This window comes from Zootoca vivipara, chromosome 7 (assembly GCF_965207765.1).
Source record: "Zootoca vivipara chromosome 7, rZooViv2.hap1.1, whole genome shotgun sequence".
NCBI lineage: Eukaryota > Metazoa > Chordata > Lepidosauria > Squamata > Lacertidae > Zootoca > Zootoca vivipara.
The window spans coordinates 68,210,958-68,232,198 of record NC_142590.1 but is presented as its reverse complement, the minus strand read 5'-3'; the positions used below and the strand labels follow the sequence as shown (position 1 = coordinate 68,232,198).

General features: G+C 42.7%; 1 protein-coding gene across 3 annotated transcripts in view; it reads right to left on the bottom strand.

Moving 5' to 3' along the window:
• Positions 1-21,241, bottom strand: part of ASIP (agouti signaling protein) — a 72,735-nt gene that overhangs the window by 9,774 nt on the left and 41,720 nt on the right. Inside the window, exon 1 of one of the 3 annotated variants that reach the window (XM_035123167.3) lies at positions 15,069-15,204. The exons of 1 other annotated variant lie outside the window; for it this stretch is intronic. The gene's annotated coding sequence lies outside the window, so the exon portion shown is untranslated. Of the gene's footprint in view, positions 1-2,511; positions 2,651-15,068; positions 15,205-21,241 lie in introns of those variants that run through there. One more of the 3 variants, XM_088673484.1, reaches the window with a different exon arrangement.

Here is a 21,241-nt window from a genome sequence, read left to right as displayed (position 1 = left end):
GTGCAAAGACTTGTGTGTGATGTGTATGTCTGTGTGCAGGATATAGTACCGTACATCTTATTCATTATTCATGAATGTTAAAACCATCCCACATTGAATATGTATTATAAGATTCATGTTATTTAAGACATAGACCTTTTAAAAAAATATCCCAGTTTATTTATTTTTTTTAAATATATATTTTTATTAATCTTTTATCAACAAAACATACAAAATACAAAAAACATACAAAAATACAAAAATCAAACAACATAAAACAGAAAAATATATCATTTCTCATCCATTTTAATAATCATTGTCTTCCGGCTTCCCCAATTCCCTACTATCTGATTTTCATTTTTATAAACTTCTATAGCAGTTTCTAAATCATCTTTCTTACCCATCATGTAATCCCTTTAAAAACTTCAAAAATAATTCATCTTCATATCATCTACCCTAATTTCAAACTTTTAATCTTCTATTATTTCCCTAATGCCTTAACCTCTTTATTTTCCTGGATATTCAAACTCTAATTATCAAATACGTTCCCTATATACATTTTAAATTTCTTCCAGTCTTTAAAAACTTTGTCATTTGTCTGGTCCCGGAGTCTTCCTGTCAATTCTGCCAATTCCATATAGTCCATCATTTTCATTTGCCATTCCTGCTTCGAAGGCAATTCCTCTTTTTTCCAATATTTTGCTATTAAAATCCTAGCAGCTGTGGTGGCATACATGAACAGATTAACATCGTCCTTGGGGATTTCTTCCCCAATTATTCCAAGTAAGAAGGCTTCCGGTTTTTTCAAAAATGTGTTTTTAAACATCTTTTTCAATTCATTATAAATCATTTCCCAGAAGCCTTTTATCTTAGGGCATGTCCACCACATATGGTAGAATGAGCCAACATCCTGCTTACATTTCCAACATTTATTGTCGCTTTTGTGGTACATTTTAGCTAACTTGACCGGCGTCAGGTACCATCTATACATCATTTTCATCAAGTTTTCCTTTAACACCGTACAAGCCGTAAATTTCATACCCTTCTTCCACAGTTTTTCCCACTCCGACATCATCACATTGTGACCCAGATCCTTGGCCCATTCGATCATAACTGATTTTGTTTGCTCATCTTTCAAATGCCATTCTAGCAACAAATTATACATTCTGGACAAATTCTTGTGGTCTGTCTCTAATAACTCCGTCTCTAATTTCGATTTTTCTGATTGGAATCCTAATTTTTTGTCTAGCTTAAATGCTTCATTTATCTGCACGTACTGAAACCAGTCGCTCAACCTATCTTTCAATTGTTCATATGGTCTTATCTTAAAGTGGTTTCCCACTTCCATCAAAATGTCTTTATATTTCAACCTATTCTCATCCATATTTGTCCTTTTAGGTTTCTTTGCCTCAAGTGGTGAAATCCACCTAGGAGTTTTCCTTTCCAGCAAATCCTTATATCTCATCCAGACATTAAACAATGATTTCTTAATTATATGGTTTTTAAAGCCTTTATGCAATTTCACTTTGTCATACCATAAATATGCATGCCAACCAAATGCATTATCATGACCCTCTAAATCCAACAAATCATCATTATCTAGCAGAAACCAATCTTTCAACCAACAAAAAGCAGCAGCTTCAAAATAAATCTTTAAGTCCGGCAGGGAAAATCCTCCTCTTTCTTTAACATCAGTCAAAAGTTTATATTTAATTCTTGGCTTCTTCCCCTGCCAGACAAATTTAGACAATATCTTCTGCCATTCTTGAAAACATTTCATTTTGTCAACTATCGGTAGGGCCTGGAATAAAAACAACATTCTCGGCAAAACATTCATTTTAACAGTTGCTATTCTACCCATTAAAGACAAATTTAACCTCGTCCATACTTCCAAATCTCTCTGGATTTCTTTCCATAATTTCTCATAATTATCTTTATACAAGTTCAAATTTTTTGACGTCATATTAACTCCTAGATATTTCACCTTTTTTACACATTTCAGTCCTGTGCATTCCTCTATATTCTGTCTCTCTTGTAATGTCATATTTTTATCCAATACTTTAGTTTTCCCTTTATTCAGCTTAAAACCCGCCACACTGCCAAATTCTTGAATTATCTGCAGTGCTCTCACTGCACTCTGTTCGGGAAAAAATATCCCAGTTTAAGCTCAAAACACTACTCAAATACATACCGGTATATTTTTGCTTCATTCTTTTTCCATGTAGCGCTTTATGCAGTTCTTAAACTCAGAACTAATCCTATCTGTTACAGTTGGTCTGCATCGATTGATCACAGCCCATCACAGATATGAGTGCAGAAGCTCACTGGAGTCAAAGCGCTTCAGTTCTGTGATGCATTATGGCTATCAGTGTGTTCTAGATATGACGTGCAAAATTCATTAAGCATAATAAATCCCCTTCTGTTTTGCAAGTGCATCAGAATCCATTCGTTTCAAGAAAACCAGACATATATCAATTATTCATATTATTCAATGCCTCCAGATGGCCTTAATACAAATTATTTCATAGTTACCTTCTCTGGAGCAGCTCTCTAGGACTTCTCTGTCCTCTTCTTTCAGTTCATTTGTAAAGAGCAATGTGTCTGTTCCTTGGCATTAAATATTAGTTTTTAAACTTGTTGACAGGGGGGAAAAGACCACCACAGAGCAAAGCTCTATGAGTAGGGAAATGCACAGTGAAAGTCAGTGATCACGCCTTCTTACCAATAATATATTTCAACTCTAGGACATTTTTCCATTCTGGAAAATTCATTGGCAAAATGCCACATCTTAATATGGAACATAGCCTGGGCCAGCTGATTGCTCCTGTTAAGACTTTGTCCGGGTTAATAAAACTACACTAGCTGAACTAATTTAATAGAACATATTAAATTTTTTTGCAAATACTGAATTTAGGCTCACATAAACCAGCTGAGCTCTTGCTGAAATCAATATAGCTCAAACCATCTGTAGCAAAACCAAGGGATTTGCTGTATTTTTCCATGTACAGTGGTGCCTCGCTAGACGAATTTAATTCGTTCCACGGGTCTTTTCTTATAACGAAAAATTCGTCTAGCGAATCCCATAGGAACGCATTGAATTTTTTTTGAATTTTTTTTTTGCCCATAGGAACACATTAATTGAATTTCAATGCATTCCTATGGGAAACCGTGATTCGGTAGACGAATTTTTCATAAAACGAATTCGTCTAGCGAGGCAACCTCCGCTCGAAAAATCTTGTCGTTAAGCGGAAATTTAGTTAAGCAGGGCATTCGTTAAGCGAGGCACCACTGTATAACACCCCCATGTATTTTGGGGGACTCCAAATTAAGAAAATGGGGGGAGATTGTGTCTGTGTATAAAATGACCCACAATTTTGAACATAATTTTTTATTCTAAAACCTTGTCTTATACACTGAAAAGTACGGTAAGTACTACGTAAACTGGTTTAAAGCAGAATGACCAGATACTAAGTTAGGACTTGATCTGCTGCTAAAATGTAGAGATTTATGGGTTAGGAGCGAAGATGAATCTGAGTAAGTAGTGCTAAGTTACACATCACACTGAAACATTAGTCCCTGATGCTTGTGCTAGAAAGGGTATCAGGTAGACAATTCCAGATACTTCGTTTGCTCTTCTCAGCCATGGCAAGGACGCTCAGCTCACACATGTCTTAAGTTGTTGTGGTGGGCATTTTGCCAGGCTGGCAAAAAGAGGGAAAATACATTAATTGAAGAGGGCTTCTGTTGTGTATTGAGTCAAAGGATTTTATATCTGTATTATTATTATCTGTATTTGCATTAGGATAAAGTAACTGCCTTTTGGTTCCAGAGGGTACAGCTACTATTGGTTCATTTAAGCTGCTGTATTTGGATCCTCTGTCTTATTGGTTTCCTCCAAAAGGCAGCACTGTGATTGCCTGATATTGTTCCCTCCCAAATGTATCCCTTTCTAGCTAGTCCCCTGTCCCTATAAATGTAGCTTTGCTCTCCTCAGACCTCAGTCTTGTTAATAAAGAAGTGTTACTAGAGAACTGTCTCCAGCATATTATGTCAGAAGAGCTGAAATCACAAACCCCACGTCACAACAACTGGCGACGAAGGTGGGATCCAGAATGCTGAGGAGCGGTTAAACGCAGCCCTGCCTCAGAGTCCGGATTGTAGCTGAGAACAAGACTCACTGGCCAGCTGAGAAGACGACCCTGCCCGCTAGGACAATGGAGAGTCCAAGGGTATTGGAGCCCTTCCAGCCATCAGAGCCCCACACGTGGGAAGACTACGTCGAACACTTCGAGTTCTTCGCAGTGGCTCAAGGGATCACCGATGCCGGCAAAAGAAGGGCCACATTCCTGAGCTATTGTGGGCCCGAGACCTTCAAGCTGGCCAAGGCATTGCTTGCTCCAGCGAAGCTGAGTGAGACATCTCTCAAAGATATTCTTGCCTGCCTAACGAGCCACTTGGCGCCTACTGAGACCAAGATGGCCCGGCGGATGGAGTTCCATAAGAGGCAGCAGCATGCTGGGGAGTCTGTATCCGCATTTCTGGCTGAACTCCGGAAGCTCACTCAGCACTGCGGCTTCCAAAATCTAGAAGAGACTCTCCTGGATCGGTTTATTGGTGGTCTGAGCAGCAAGAAAGCCAGAAGACGCATCGTGGCTAAAGAAGAGGTTACCCTTGCTTCAGCCTTGAAGGAGGCCACCGCCACGGAGAATTATGAAAGAGAGGAGCTTGATGCCAGTCGCAAGGCCACTAAGCCACAGATAGAAGTTGCGCATGCCATGGACGAGCTAGAGGCTACTCCGAGCCAGAGCCCAGTCCGTGGGGTCGAGTCGGTGCATCAGGCCTGCACAGTGCACAAAGATCGCCGAGGCAGTTGCCCAGGTTGTGGCGGAAACCATGAGCGGAAGAGTTGTCGTTTCCGGGATGCTATGTGCCGGATGTGTGGGAAGATGGGTCACATCGCCAGGGTCTGTAGATCGGCGGCGGCGGGAGCGACAGGAGCACCTAGACTGGAGCATCTTAGACCGCCCACAGCAACTCGTTTTCTAAAGGACTGCCACTACGTAACAGAGATCAACGGGAGGGCCGTGCAGTTTCCAGCGCAAGGCAAGGCACACGTCAAGGTGAAGATTGAGAGTCAGCAGTGCGACATGGAGGTGGACTCCGGATCTGGATTCACCATCGTGTCGGACCAGACCGCAAGGACATTCTTCCCCAGGGGTAAGTTGCCCCCTCTGGAGCCCTTCCTGGCAACCTTGCAGTCATACTCAGCGTGCTGCATCCATGTTATGGGAATGTGTGCCCTGAGAGTACAGTTCCGGGACAAACAGGCTGTACTAAAACTGGTGATTGCGAAGGGCAGTCACCCCAGTCTCCTGGGCACTGACTGGTTCCCCGCCCTGGGACTGAGTATATCAGGGCTTAATTCAATCCAAACCTGCCCTGAGATGAGCGAGGCATTATGCAAGGAATTTGCTAGTCTCTTTAATGGAAAACTGGGTTGTTATAAAGGGCCCCAGTTGACTTCGAGTTGGACCCCGGGGTGGCCCCAATCCGACTCAAACCAAGGCGAGTGCCATTTGCACTGCAACCCAAGATCAAGGCACAGCTGGATAAATTGGTCAAGCAGGGAGTTCTCTCACCCATGGACTCTGCTAAGTGGGAGACTCCAATCGTCACGCCCCTTAAAGCAAATGGGGAAGTCAGGATATGTGCAGATTACAAATGTACTATCAATAAGGCACTCTGGGGAAACTCATACCCCATTCCAGTCGTATCACATCTGTTGGCTAAACTGGCTGGGGGCAAGGTGTTCGCCAAAATTGACCCGGCACAAGCTTACCAACAGCTGCCAGTAACCCCACAATCAGCAGAAACACAGACTATTGTCACACATAAAGGGGCGTTCAGAGTTAACAGATTACAGTTCGTAGTTTGTGTGGCCCCAGGGATTTTTCAAGGGCTCATGGAACGCCTGTTAAGAGGTCTGCCGGGGGGTCTTGCCATTTTTTGATGACGTTTTGATTTCTGGAAAAGACCCACAGGAACTGGTTGTGCGTGTCCGCACAGTGTTGCTCAAGTTCAGGGAGGTGGGGTTGCAACTGAAAAAGAAAAAATGCAGTTTTGGCGTGCCAACTGTGGATTTCTTGGGGTTTAAAATTGATGCATCAGGCATCCACCCCACAGATGCTAAGATTAAGGCCATCATCGAGGCACCACGACCACAGAACAAGACGGAGTTGCAGTCATTCCTGGGACTTATTAACTTTTATCATTCGTTCTTACCCCAGAAAGCTTCGGTAGCTGAACCATTACATAGACTATTGCAGAAAAAGAATGTGTGGCGATGGGGGCGGGAACAGCAGAAGGCTTTTGACTCCTTGCGAGGAATGCTGAGTAGCAGGAGCGTCCTTGCTCATTATGATGAGTCGAAGCCGCTGGTCCTGGCATGTGATGCCTCTCAATACGGCCTGGGGGGCTGTGCTGAGTCATAGGGAACCGGATGGGTTGGAAAAGCCCCTCTCTATTCCCGTACGTTGTCACCCACGGAGCGCAACTATGCTCAAATTGATAAAGAGGCACTGGCAATTGTGGCAGGAATCAAAAAGTTCCATGATTATGTGTACGGTCGCCATTTCTCCATTGAAACGGACCACAAACCACTGTTAGGGTTGTTCAACCCGAACAAACAAATGCCGCAAATTCTCTCCCCCAGAATGTTGCGTTGGTCGATATTCCTGAACGGGTTCCAGTACACCTTGACCCATGTGCCGGGGAAACGGTTGTGCCACGCTGATGCGCTGAGTCGATTGCCCCTTCCTGGCGGGAGCAATGAGGATCCTGCTCCGGCAGAGCGCATTATGATGCTAGAAACACTTCCGGGGGCTCCTGTAACGGCTACTGATATAGCTGAGAAAACGAGTAAAGATGCTGTTCTCTCCCGTGTGCTCACTTGGGTGGGGAGGGGATGGCCAGGTGGTCCGCATGAAGAAAAAATCAGGCCTCATGCGACAAGGCAGCACGAGTTGTCCATGCATAAGGGTTGTCTCCTGTGGGGAGATAGGGTGATCATCCCAGCACCACTGAGAAACAGGGTTCTTGAGACGCTTCACATGGGACATCCGGGAATGGTCAGGATGAAGTCGCTAGCCCGATGTTATGTGTGGTGGCCTGGAATGGACCAGAACATAGAACAATGGGTACGAACATGCAAGGCATGCCAAGAGGTGCGGCCAGAAGTGGCCAGAGCACCAGTCCACTGGTGGGAGCAGTCCAGGACTCCCTGGAGCCGGCTGCACTTAGATTTTGCTGGGCCATTCCAAGGGAAGGTCTTTTTGGTTATCGTCGATGCATATTCCAAATGGTTAGAAGTGGCGATGGTAATCAAGGTGTTGAGGCAGCTGTTTGCAACCCACGGGTTACCTGAGACCATCGTATCAGATAATGGGGCAGCTTTTGTATCCCAAGAATTCAGGGCATTCTTGGCTGATAACTTCATAAGAGGGGTCACATCCGCACCCTTTCACCCATCCTCCAATGGGCAGGCTGAGCGCATGGTAAGAACAGCCAAAGAATCCATTGCACGCTTAATGGAGGGTAACTGGTCGGCTCGCATTGCGCGAATGTTATTTTTGCAGCATGCGACGCCGTGTACTGCGACGGGCAAGTCGCCAGCCGAGCTGCTCTTAGGTAGAAGACTGGTAACGGTGCTGGATTATGTCCACCCAGATAAAATGCCAAACCGTAATTCAAGAGCAACCCCCCAGGCTGAGACTGACACAACAAGGTATCTCGTCCCTGAAGATCTGGTCTGGGTGAGGAACTATTCACAAGGTCCGCGGTGGGTGGCCGGTGTGATCACCCGGGCTAGTGGACCTGTGTCCTATTATGTGACCTTGGAAAATGGGCAAGTTTGGAAGAGACATATAGATCAGCTGAGGCGTCGGGCGCTCAGCAGGGAGGAGTCAGATAATTCATCCCTGGCTAATGACGCACAGCTGCGAGACCAGAGTGAAGATGGCCCAGAGGTGCAGTCACCAGGGGCTTCAGCAAATGAACCAGGGTCTGCTAGTCCTCAGGATGACGAGGTACAGGTAGGGGACCTTGAGATGTCTGGGACTCCATCTGTTCCTGACGAAACCCCTATAGCAGCTCCTCCACCACAGGTAACACCCAATCCAGAACCTGCAACACCTGTTGTCAGGAGATCAAGTAGAAGTTGTAGGACCCCACAGTACCTGAGGGATTACGTCTGCTATGCTCACTGGGGGGGGGAGGGGTGTTGTGTATTGAGTCAAAGGATTTTATATCTGTATTATTATTGTCTGTATTTGCATTAGGATAAAGTAACTGCCTTTTGGTTCCAGAGGGTACAGCTACTATTTAAGCTGCTGTATTTGGATTCCCTCCAAAAGGCAGCACTGTGATTGCCTGATATTGTTCCCTCCAAAATGTATCCCTTTGTAGCTAGTTCCCTGTCCCTATAAATGTAGCCTTCCTGCCCTCACAGTCAGTCTTGTTCACTTTAATAAAGAGCTGTTACTAGAGAACTGTCTCCAGCATGTTATGTCAAGAGAGCTGAAATCACAAACCCCACGTCACAACACAAACCACAGTATATCTGGATGCGGGGAGATGCAGAGAACATTCCGGGAAACAATAGGGTTAGTGCCATCTTATGCCATTCCCATACATATATTAATCTTTGGGGGGGAGGGGGGGAGGCCAAGTGGGAAGCTTTCAGTGGCTTGAATGCAACCCATTCAAGTTGTCTAAATCACACAGTAATGGTGTATCTAAATTGTTAGTAGCAAGATAGATTTCTTCTTTCATTCTCTGTAGATTGTTTATCATGTTTATATACTAATAAAATTCCTTCAGTAGCACCTTAAAGACCAACTAAGTTTTTATTTTGGTATGAGCTTTCGTGTGCATGCACACTTCTTCAGATACAGTGAAATAGAAGTCCCCAGGCACTTATGTAGAGAAGGGGTGGGGAGGGGTGGGGATGGGGAGGGGAGGGGGGATCACTCAGAAGCGTGGTGGAAGTGGGTGATTGACTGACTGATAGCTGTTGATGACCGAAAACGACTGCAAATGGTTTTGCATGAAAAAGCAAGGGACTTCTATTTCACTGTATCTGAAGAAGTGTGCATGCACACGAAAGCTCATACCAAAATAAAAACTTAGTTGGTCTTTAAGGTGCTACTGAAGGAATTTTTTTATTTTACTTCGATCCAGACCAACACGGCTACCTACCTGTAACCATGTTTATATACTGCCTTACTTCCAAGGAAGCCTATAATTTAAATTACTAACACAAATGAATGATGCAAATGATGCAAAATATTCTCAGGCTGATTTCAGGAGCTGATGACGCTAGTTCCCTAGCTTCTGCTTTCTCTCAGGGCAGCCAGATCTTAAGTGGCCCAAGGAAGGTGGGTCTGGATTCCCAAGCAGTTCTTTCGGGGTTCTTCTTTCAAGGGCTGATTTTTACCGCTATTTGCTTCCTGCTTGGGCTTTTGCTCTTTTGTCTTTGCTCAAAGCACACACAGGTCTTTCTGCTTTTGGAAGTGGTGGATAATACAGCCCCAGTAGTGTCAGCTTGCTTTGGTTTTATTTTCTGTATCTTCATTAATAGATTTATTGGGTATCATATTTGGATTATTGCCTAAGCTATGGATGTCTAACAGACACCTAGAGTGTGAATATATGTTGATATTATTTGAATTCATTGTACAGTGGTACCTTGGTTCTCAAACTTACGTTCTCAAACTTACGGTAATCTGTTTTGGAAGTTCGTTCCAAAACCAAAGCGTTCCAAAACCAAGGCACGCTTTCCCATAGAAAGTAATGCAAAACGGATTATCCCGTTCCAGACTTTTTAAAACAACCCCTAAAACAGCAATTTAACATGAATTTTACTATCTAACGAGACCATTGATCCATAAAATGAAAGCAATAACCAGTGATGACAGTATTGTAGATGATAAAAAATAATTTTTTTTTCTTACCTGCACTGGTGATAGTCATTGTTTGGATGGGGAGCTTATCCATTTCCACAGTCACACAATCAGTAGCTGAACTGGGATCCACACAGTCACAAAAACAAATTAACCAAAAAAGCCTCAAAAACAAAAATGCAAAATAAATAGGAAAAATAAAAGCGCCAAACTTAAACCATTCCGGAAGTTCAAAAACTGAGGCACAGCTTCTGGTTGGTGCAGGCGCCCCGGATACAATAGCCAACATCCGCACCAGATGTTCAGCTTCTGAAAAACACTTACCTCCTGGTTTTCGGTGTTTGAGAACCAAGGTGTTTGAGTAGGCTACCAAGGCATTTGAGAACCAAGGTACCACTGTAATCATAAAAATAATGCAACTCCTTTAGCCTACTGTATGCTTATCAGAGGGCAGAGCAATTCTAACCTCTGTCAAAGTCCAGTTGAGAGATGTTGCCACATATAAAGAGCCTATACCAACCAAAGGCAGCATGAGATGATGTCACTGGTGTTAAGAGACCAATAGATCTGGACCAGTCTTGAACTGGGCTGGGAAAAGACACGGAGACCTGCCTGCCTTGCTGTTCATGCTGAGTTCAAAGCTGTGGGTTTGGGGGCCTCCCTATAAATCTTATAGGGAAGCAAGATCTGCTGAAGTGTTACTGCTGTGAACTCTTCCATCTAATGCTCAGCCTGCATATAGGTGTGTAAATAAAACTATATATCACAAAGACACCACTGTCTCCAGTAACCTTCATTCAAAGGAAATCAAGCCCAAGATATATCCTGACCGCCCTGAAATCTTTCATCGTTTGGAAATTGTGGTGCAGCTAACAATATAAATAAATAGGAATGCAAGATACATATTATTAATTAATTAATTACATTTATTAGTTACTCTTTTTTTAACTCAATTCAGGGTGACTTACAAAACAGCAGCAGCAGCAGCAGCAACAACAACAACAACAACAACAGTACATACATAAAATGGAACAGCTGTAGGTTTTTTTTGCATATTTATCTTGGAATTTTTAAGCACTAGCTTGCATAAGTTTCTTTTGTAGTACATCTTAACCAAGTCCATGACCCTACTGCTGGCTCCATAGCCATTATAGAGAGCATCTTAAATGAACATTTATGGTTCCTGTGTGGAACTTCCCTAATTGTGAAACCCATCACATAGTACAATTTAACTGGGAAAAAATTCGGTGTCACTGCTCATAAAAACCTTACTCCGGAAAACAATAGGTTGCTACTACAGGCATATAAGGAATGGGAAGGGGGAAGTGAACTTAAAAGCTCTTGTTTGTTTTCATTTGCATACAATCTATTTGGCATGTTCAATAGTGTTGGGTAAAGTGGGGTCATCACAAATACTGATTCTCAATTAGATCAGTGCATTTCAAAGATTCTGCCTGAGAATACCTTCCATCAACATGTCAGTAGAAGATTTCCCTTTATGTTGCAGAGAATTGTGTGAGAGTTACTAGAGCGCCCAGTCATGCAGAGTGCTATCCAGGCCTTTTGGGCTCTGCATGCGTGAGAGGACACCTAGAACCACAGCCAAGACTCCTTTGTGTTGGGAAACTGTAAGAGAAACCCTGTTTGAAATGGTTCCAGACAATCCCAGAAAAAGCTCTAGAAGCCCCTGAGTGAAGAAGTCAGTATTTATTTATTTAATACTTCTACCTCACTTTTCACTTCATCTGGGGACCCAGGTGGCGCTGTGGGTTAAACCACTGAGCCTAGGGCTTGCTGATCAGAAGGTCGGCGGTTTGAATCCCTGTGACGGGGTGAGCTCCCATTGCTTGGTCCCAGCTCCTGCCAACCTAGCAGTTCGAAAGCACGTCAAAATGCAAGTAGATAAATAGGAACCGCTACAGCGGGAAGGTAAACGGCGTTTCCATGTGCTGCTCTGGTTTGCCAGAAGCGGCTTTGTCATGCTGGCCACATGACCTGGAAGCTATACGCCGGCTCCCTCGGCCAATAATGCGAGATGAGCGCGCAACCCCAGAGTCGGTCACGACTGGACCTAATGGTCAGGGGTCCCTTTACCTTTACCTCACTTTTCACTTCATCTGGGGGCCTCAAAGTGACTGGTAGAAAATGGAAAATATCCAATGTAGAACATTTAAAACAGATTAAATAATCAGAGACCAGCACGAAAACACAGAAGACCAAGAAAATCTGACAGTTCTTGAGCAAAACAATTGTTTTCTCTTGTTTTTGCATTTTCACATGTAACCAGGCTTTCCATACATTGGGAAAATTCCTGACATGTCCTGGTTTTCGGGTGTAAAAATGGTGTCAGGCGGGAATTTTGGTGAATCGGCAAAATGTCAGGGAAAACCCGAGTGCATGGCAATGCAATGGAAAAAGCAGTGGAAACAGCTCAAAAAAAGCTTAAAATCACTATATTTGGGTTAGGTTTCCCCAGAAAATCTCAACAATTTGGGTTTGTTCCCCCCAAAACACTGTCAGGAATTTTACTTTTTGAAATATGACAACCCTAGATGTAACATCGTTTAGCAAAGAAGAATCAAGCCTCCCCTTCCCCCTCCCTAACTAGAGATAAACTCCAATTTGCTTTATCATTATGTGTGAACTGGCGAAAGCCTGGTCCCTTTAAACCAGGGGGTAGACAACCTAAGGTCCGTGAGCCAGATGCGGCCCAATCACCTTCTCAATCCGGCCCGCAGACAGTCCGGGAATCAGAAGAAGAAGAGTTTGGATTTGATATATCGCTTTATCACTACCCGAAGGAGTCTCAAAGCGGCTAACATTCTCCTTTCCCTTCCTCCCCCACAACAGACACCCTGTGAGGTGAGTGGGGCTGAGAGACTTCAAAGAAGTGTGACTAGCCCAAGGTCACCCAGCAGCTGCATGTGGAGGAGCAGAGACACGAACCCAGTTCACCATATTACGAGTCTACCGCTCTTAACCACTACACCACACTGGCTCTCAGCGTGTTTTTACATGAGTAGAATGTGTCATTTTATTTAAAATGCACCTCTGGGTTATTTGTGGGGCATAGGAATTTTTCATCCCCCCCCCCCCAAAAAATAGTCCGGCCCACTGCATGGTCTGAGGGACGGTGGACCGGCCCACGGCTGAAAAAGGTTGCTGACCCCTGCTTTAAACTGTGATTTGTTTTAACAACACGGAATTACCAATCATAGTTTGATCCTCAACAAACCATAATTGGAAGTAACTAAAGATCCCCTGTCCGGTGCATCTAACAATACACAGTGGTTAGTTGAAAACAAGCAGTGAATGCTTCCTATCTCCTCGTGGCTGTGCCAGAGATAGAGAGGAGAGCATGTGAGCCCTTTGCTCATTTCTGTTTGTTAGCATTATATCTGAAACCCACCATTAAGTTTGTGACATTTCTATCCGAAGCCCAAGTGTACACAGTACAAGAATAGAGTGACTCATTCACTGCAACAGTAATAGGCGGTAATAGTATTACCATGATGAGGGCTATGGAGAATTTTCCAGACACAGAGAACCATGAATTCAGAATCGCTAGTCATATAATATAATTAAGTTAATTTCATTTACATAAGTAAGTTCATTTTATTCATGTAGATTTAATATCTGAAATGATCTGAAAGTATTATTATTATTATTAAAATGTATTGAATTAAACAGGATCTCCACAAAAGCAAATTTGTGTCGCAAAAGACAAAGTTACATTGTTCACCACAAAACATAAGTTGTGTTCACATATCTGTCAGTGACACGGTTATAAAAATAACCCATTTCTCTTTCAAAAGTCCATCAGTTTGCCTGCTTTTACTGTTTTTTTAGTTTTTCTACATATAATGGTTAATTATATCTAATTTATAGAAATAAGTTATAGAACTAAAATTATTCTCTTTTGTCAGGACAAATAGTGTCTGTTTCTATGGGCAAAATTCCAGTATTTAAATGTTGATCAAGGAAACAGAATTTGATCTTGTTCAGACTATTTTGCATTTTCCCTGTGTACTAGAAACTTTTATTTTCTCTTCCTGCAATAGCAACAACAACAACTCTGAGAAGGGAGAAGAAAGGACTTAAAACTGAGGAAAATTTATAGATGTTTAAGAGAACAATTGCCAATATGATTTTATTATTCTAAATTACAAACCAGAAGTCACCATAGTCTTTGGCAGCAAAAGGAGATCCTACAGAATCTTTCAGACACTTTAAAAATTATAATAATTCCTCTCCCGAAAACAACCAATCCCACAAAAAGTACAAAACATGTGCATCTTGTGATACAAAAAGTTATTTCATTTTGGAATAATGATAAAATTGAAAATATGTAATTGAAAGGGGAAAAGAAATACTGAATATTGTTAAAACAGGAAACCAACATTAAGAATACTAATACAGTATGCAATAAATTACTTTGCAACTGTATGGAAGAAGTTTATAATCATTCTACCACCATTTAGTCACCACTTACGTACACAAGAAAACACCTCTGATCAGACAACGTGTTATAAATTAAAAATAAATATATCCTCTTTTTATTTTCAGTAGTGAATATAAGACCGAAAGAACAATGCGTAAGAAAGAAAAAACGGTTACTATTGTCTCCACGGAGGGATACCAAAACCTTCAGAAAATAATGAAAGAATACTAAATAAATGCTGCCCCACTTCAAACTTCATACACCATTCCTAAAAATGCAGATACTGAATGTACTTAACCAGAATTCATTTTTTTAGTATAAAAAAGGGAAGGAAACAAAATAAAAAAGAATCTTTTGAACCTAAGTTAGAAGGAAAAGTAAAATTGATAAGATTAATGAAACAAGCAAATGAGCTCAGCGTAACAAGTGATGATAAAGTTTTGTTCTAAATGTTAAAAAGAAGAGCAAATACAGCACAATATTTGAATATTAGGAAGATCTGCGCAACTCTTGGATTCACTTTTTCATCCCACCAAGCTATCCTTTGGGGTCTGGCTGGAAGTGGGAAATGGAGAGTCTAAAATGTAAAATTTTCTCTGTAAAAGTATGCTAGAATGCAGAATTTATCGGAAAAGGGATCGATTTTTTTCCTATGAAAGTAGCAAGTGGCTACTGCATTCAATACTCACTAGTGCAAATCAGAGCAGATTTTCTTTCTTGTCGTCCTCTTGGTCTGAAGAGAATACAAGCGATGCTCCTGGAGTTTTTGCTGTCACCCTTCTCCCCTATGATTGCTGCAACCCTTTCCCTCTTCTAGCCTTTTTACATAGAGCCACACCAAGTTGCAGCCAAATTACTGTAAGCAGAGTACCTGGATGGGCTACCCCCCTTTAATTTACTGCATATGGTCAGGTGTTTCTTTTTGCTCTGCATGACTCTTCAAATCATTTGCAAACGGGAAAAGAGTGTACTTGAAGTTAATCCTGTGTAATTTTAATCATAGAAAAATTCCACTAAGCAATGAGAACATCCCCAGATGCAAGCCAGACACAAATAATTGCTAGAAAAAGCATTTGGAAGAGTTATTTGGTAAAATATCAGATCCTTCCATAAAGTCCAGTTTTATCTGTTGACTTGGCACAGGCTTCGCTGGCTTCGATGAATGCAAAAGGGTTGGACACTCACTCACAGCCCTAATATAATTCTAACCTTGCCTTAAATCTGAGGCAAAGAAGAAACCTGGCAATGGTTTGAAATTGAAAAAGCAAGCGACATGTTAATTATTTTTAAATACTTTAAAAACGCATAGAAAGAAATCAATAGTCCCCGTATTGACAAAGAGCAGGTATGAGTTATAGGAGAAGCAGTTTAAAATTGTGTGTATCAAGGCTGGGCTTTCATATGTTCCTGTCTCCCCTAGTCAATTTCACAAGTGTGTTCTTAATTGATTCTGCGTTGGTTTACAGCCACTCCATGCAACATATATATATATATATATTTAGTGCTGAACTGAAAATCCTGCTGTACTGCCATAAACCGATTTGCAGAGTGCAAAAAGCATGCTTGCGTTTTTGTGATTCCTTGGGGGATGTTGAAAGGAAGTCTAGAAATGTAAACCAAGAGGCTTATTAGGGTACAGTACATGGTACCGGTGCAGAAAACTCAAGCTCCCCAACTTTGCTCCTTCCTTCCTCCAGAGGGGAAGCAGACCATGGGGCAGCAGACTTTGCATGACATCCAAATCAGGGGTCAGAAAGCGTGATCTGAAATGAATGTTTGTTCTTGGTTTGCGGTTTGCTTGGGAGCAACAAACAATGAGCGCTGAGTCAGAAGTAATTCTTAAGCCATACTGTGATCTTCTTTCCCCTCTGGATAAAGATTAGAGCAGATCAGGAGTGTTGGAGCTACTGTTGTTTGTTAAAGGGTGCTGGGAACTGTAGGTCTTGAGGGGTGAACTACAATTTCCAGGATTCTTTGAGAGAAGTCATGTGGTCTAAATGCACATTGAATGCACTTTAAATGCATGGTGTGATTCTGCCGTTTGTGTCACATCTGAATATGGCCAACAGTCACACATGTCTCAATACAGTGATGTTTTCAGCCTTAACATGGGTGTTGAACCAGCTCTCACTTTTAGACTCAAGTATGCATGACTTTGTTCAGAAACATCTCTTTCCCTCCTGCTCTTCCCCCTCCATTTTTTTTATTTTGAACTTTTTCTTTCCTGATAGCGTTATAAAATTTAGATTTACATATTACTCTAAGTGGTAGAAATAAAAGTTACTGATTAGCATCCACCGAACCATGGAACTAGGTCTGTATGCCCCACAAAATATTGAGCAGGCACCCCCAAACTCAGCCCTCCCGATGTTTTCGGCCTACAACTCCCATCATCCCTAGCTAACAGGACCAGTGGTCAGGGATGATGGGAACTGTAGGCCCAAAACATCTGGAGGGCCGAGATTGGGGGTGCCTGGTATTGAGCATGTGTTTGTTGAAAAGCAGCCTCCAGTGCCATACAGAAAATGGATCATTTTGAAAGCAATGGATCTTTCCAAATTAGCTTTTAATATGTCATGGAAAATCAGCTGTTCAAAGTGGGGTGGGGTGGGGTGAAAAATTGTAATCAGCAATTCCCAATTCCAAAGTAGCTCTTTGGATTGAAATGGGAAATGATCCTTTACAGTGCAAGCTTATAACCTGATTCCCAGGAAGGTATGGGTGGGTATCTTAGTTTTGGTTTCTCTGTTTCTCATTTTCAAATCTTAACTTTGTTTCTTCATATTTCTACATCCAAGTTTTGTTTTTTTAGGTCCTCATGAAAGTTCACCAACATTTCACTACAATTTTCTCCTAATATACACATGTTTATATATACTTTTTGCCTATTATACGTATTTTCCAAAGCAATTGTGCTTTTGTATGCTATTTTCATTAATGTATGCATTTATATGCACACTTTACCTGAATATGTGCATTTTTGTATACATACATTGGCTGGAGAACTGCACTGCAAAATCTGGAGGAGTTTGCATTTTGAAAGATGGCTGTGTTCCGTTTTGCTTATTGTTTCGGAAAGTGTAAATTTTGTAGGTTTGGCTATAAATGTGAACTGAATTTTTGCCCCATCCCTATCCCCAGGCAAGCGAGTAAACAATTGCAGCCTTAATGTCAGTTCACCTGAAACCACCTGGACATACAAAAGAACGAGAGAGGGGAGGGAGAAGCATACAGATGGAACCAGCACTTAGCAGCTCAGATTACACTAATCACTGGCGGAGCTTCATGCTCCGGCACTGGGGGCAGCGGCAGGTCTGGCGCGCGTTATGAGGGTGGGGTGTGCGTTCTGGGGGCGGGACGCCCAGCGTGGGCAGGGGGGCAGCTGCCATGGCGCCCTCGTGATCACGCTGCCCGGGGTGGAGCGCCCCTATCGCCCCTCTCTTCCTATGCCACTGCACGTAATGCTAAGGCAAACTATGCTCTAAACCCAGACCCATGGGTTGTCTTCTCCAGACAAATTATGGTTAAAGATGGTGGTTTGCCTGGAGCAAGACAAGCCAAAAGCTGGGGTTTGGACAACATACTAAGCTAAACCATGGCTTGACACACAACAGCAGCAACAGGCCAGATATGAAGAACAATGTGGCCATAATCTCCTTTTTCGGTGCCCACATGCTTGCTGATTTATACTAAGTTGTGGTTTTGCTTAGTGCTATGGGACCCAGGTGGCGCTGTGGTTAAACCACTGAGCCTAGGGCTTGCTGATCAGAAGGTCGGCGGTTCGAATCCCTGTGACGGGGTGAGCTCCCGTTGCTTGGTCCCAGCTCCTGCCAACCTAGCAGTTCGAAAGCACGTCAAAATGCAAGTAGATAAATAGGAACCGCTAGAGCGGGAAGGTAAACAGTGTTTCCATGTGCTGCTCTGGTTTGCCAGAAGCAGCTTTGTCATGCTGGCCACATGACCTGGAAGCTATACGCCGGCTCCCTCAGCCAATAATGCGAGATGAGCGCGCAACCCCAGAGTCGGTCACGACTGGACCTAATGGTCAGGGGTCCCTTTACCTTTATGAGCGAACTACGTCATGCTGCTATTGTTTATGAAGCAAAGATTCTCATGCTCATACTGTCCCATTGTCTCGTTCACTGTTTCTTGAGCCATATTTCGAGAACTAAAATAGTCACAACTAGTTTAAATAATTAAGAAATAAAGCTAAAACATAAGACTTGAGGGCTGGAAGTTAATGTAATGGAGCAAGCCAAAGGCAAGGGCGACAGTGGAATGGCATGATGTGGGAATGTGCGAACCAGATAGGTTGTGGGTAGTATAGCAGCAGAAGGTCCGCTTGGGTTGGAAGGAAATTTTTCTCATGATGTTTCAATCTAACATTTATCTGATATTTGGTGTTGCTGCAATTTACACTAATGTCAGAAAGCTAAGCTTCCTGCCTATAGGAAAGAGTCTGATTCAAGTTACAATACAGTAGTGATCAGGTGGGCACACTCCAAGCTTGTGGGATCTACTTGTTTTTTGTTTTTTACTAGAACCTCAAGATCTATTAACTGAAGCCAAATGTAAAATAGTGGCAGAAGTGATAGCAGCATACTGTTAGTATTAAGGAATAGGGTAACTGAACTGATATGCAGCCCATGAATTTATTTTCAGTACCAGCACCAGTCCTATCACACAAAAATGAATTCCTGATTCCACCCTACAAGCTTTATTCATCTCAGAAGCCTAATTTGGAATGTGGGGAAAGGCTTTTTGTTGCTATTATTCAACAGCTGAGAGTCAGAATCCTTGCTAATCTTCTGCAGCTCACCCAGAGAACTACTGGTAGATCATGATCTAAGAACATAAGGAGAGCTTGGTTGGTTCAGGGCAAAAGTCCATCTAGTTTAGCATTATGTGCTTGTAGTGGCTGTGACAGCCACTCCCAATCACCCTGGGTCTGGAGCTGTCTGAGGGAAGCGTGCTCCCTACTAGCAGAGTATACCCATCTGCTCAGAGTGTGTGGTATGTGTGTTGTTGTATGTCACACTCACTGCTTCTGGGTACTTTACAAAAATGTAGGATCTCATACCTTTTTAAAAAGATTAATTGATGGGAGTTTTTGCTTGGGCTCTTCTTTTTTGTAAGCTCTCTTATATTTAGGTCTGTTGTTTCAGCACTTAGCACATAAGAGCCTGTGCTTATGCATGCTGGGAGTCAAGCAAGGGAACAGGTTTGCATTCCATCATGCATAGATGCCTAGAAAATTGGGATCACCCTGTTTTGGGACAAAAGTATCCCCTGTCCTGTTTGGACTTCAAACAGGATGCCTCCCCCCCCCCATGTTTGAGCTCAGCTGGCCCAAAATTGTGATGCTGTTGGTATGGCTGATAATGCATCTGGCCTCCTCTCTCTTGTCCCCTCCTTCCTTCCCTCTTGCTGCTCCTCCTCCTCAGCCACTGCTCCTCTGCCACCCCGACCTGACCTTTCCTCCTCTTCCTCTGCTCTCGAGTCTTCTCTGGTGCCAGCTGGGGCGAAAGGATGGAGTTGCAGCTCAAGTTGCCTGTGGGAGCTGGCCTTCTACCCCTGGCCCCTGCCCATCTACAGGAGTCAAGGGAAAGGGCAGGGCAGGGGTGATGAGGGTGGCGGGAGGCTGAATGAGGAGAACCTCATCTCCACAAAGGGGGGGATTTTGTGCCATGAGAATGTGCCCCACAATCCCCCCAACCTGTCCTTTATTTTGTCCCACCTGTCCTGTATTTTGCCTGACCAAAGATGGCAACCCAAGCTCAGTAGCTAATATGGATTTGCCCCACCATGGGACAGTTACAGATCGATTTGCACATCCAAGCATGTGGCTGACAGACTCATTGCATAAGCTGCCAGGCTATTTTAACAAGTCCTCAACTAAATAACTATATCCAACAGTACGCAATATTCCAGGCTTTTAAAATGGCTTTTATATTGAAGACTTCATTCTGCATTACAAAGCATAAAATCAGTTATTCACAAGATGAACAAAGCTCACTTATTTGAACAGCCCACTCTACCACAACTTTTGTTTCGTTAGAGACACATAAACATGCCTTGATCTAGCAAATGCAACCCGCACATGGAATCTTTTCTGTAACTGGCAACCAAAGAGCTATAAACAAGTTCTGCTCTAGTTTAGCAGACTTTGGGCTTCTTTCTGTTGGGAAAAGAAACCCCCACCCATTAAGATGTGATAAAATTTGCTTTTCAAAGTGAAAAGACTTTCATAAGAGCATTTATATAGTTGGACCTGCCCAAGGCCATACCTATGGTTAATGAAGATCTTTGTTACTAGTTCACAAAAAAGTAGGGTGGGGTACACATAATCCCTATCGTGAAGCCTGCACATATAATTCCAGTTGCTGGAATGGGGCTACCTGCATTGTGCTCACAGCGATCAATTCTGCTAACTTGCATGCTAATTCTGTTTGGGCTGAGGGCATCCAGAACACGATGGTTGGTACTATCAAAGCAGACAGCACAGACCATCTCTTGGATAGGTGTACTCAGTTCCTGCAAGTATCATACATTGATATATTTGCACAGAGCCATCACCAAATTCCTATCCCTCTTCATCATATAGATAAAAAGAAAAGGAGAGTAAATACAGCTGGGGCTTCGGAAGAGTGGGCAGCTAGATGCTTTGAGGAAAAGGACAAAAGCATTTTGTTTTACCGCAAGCCTGGTCAAAGTTTCCGTGCTACACTGCACAATAGCTTTGCCACAACTCCTTCAAACATAAACAACTTTGATAATTCCCAAGTGTTTCCCCCTCAAAATCTTCTCAAAATGTCACTAAAAAATTAAATCCAAAATTATTTCTGTTGAAAAAGAAAGACGC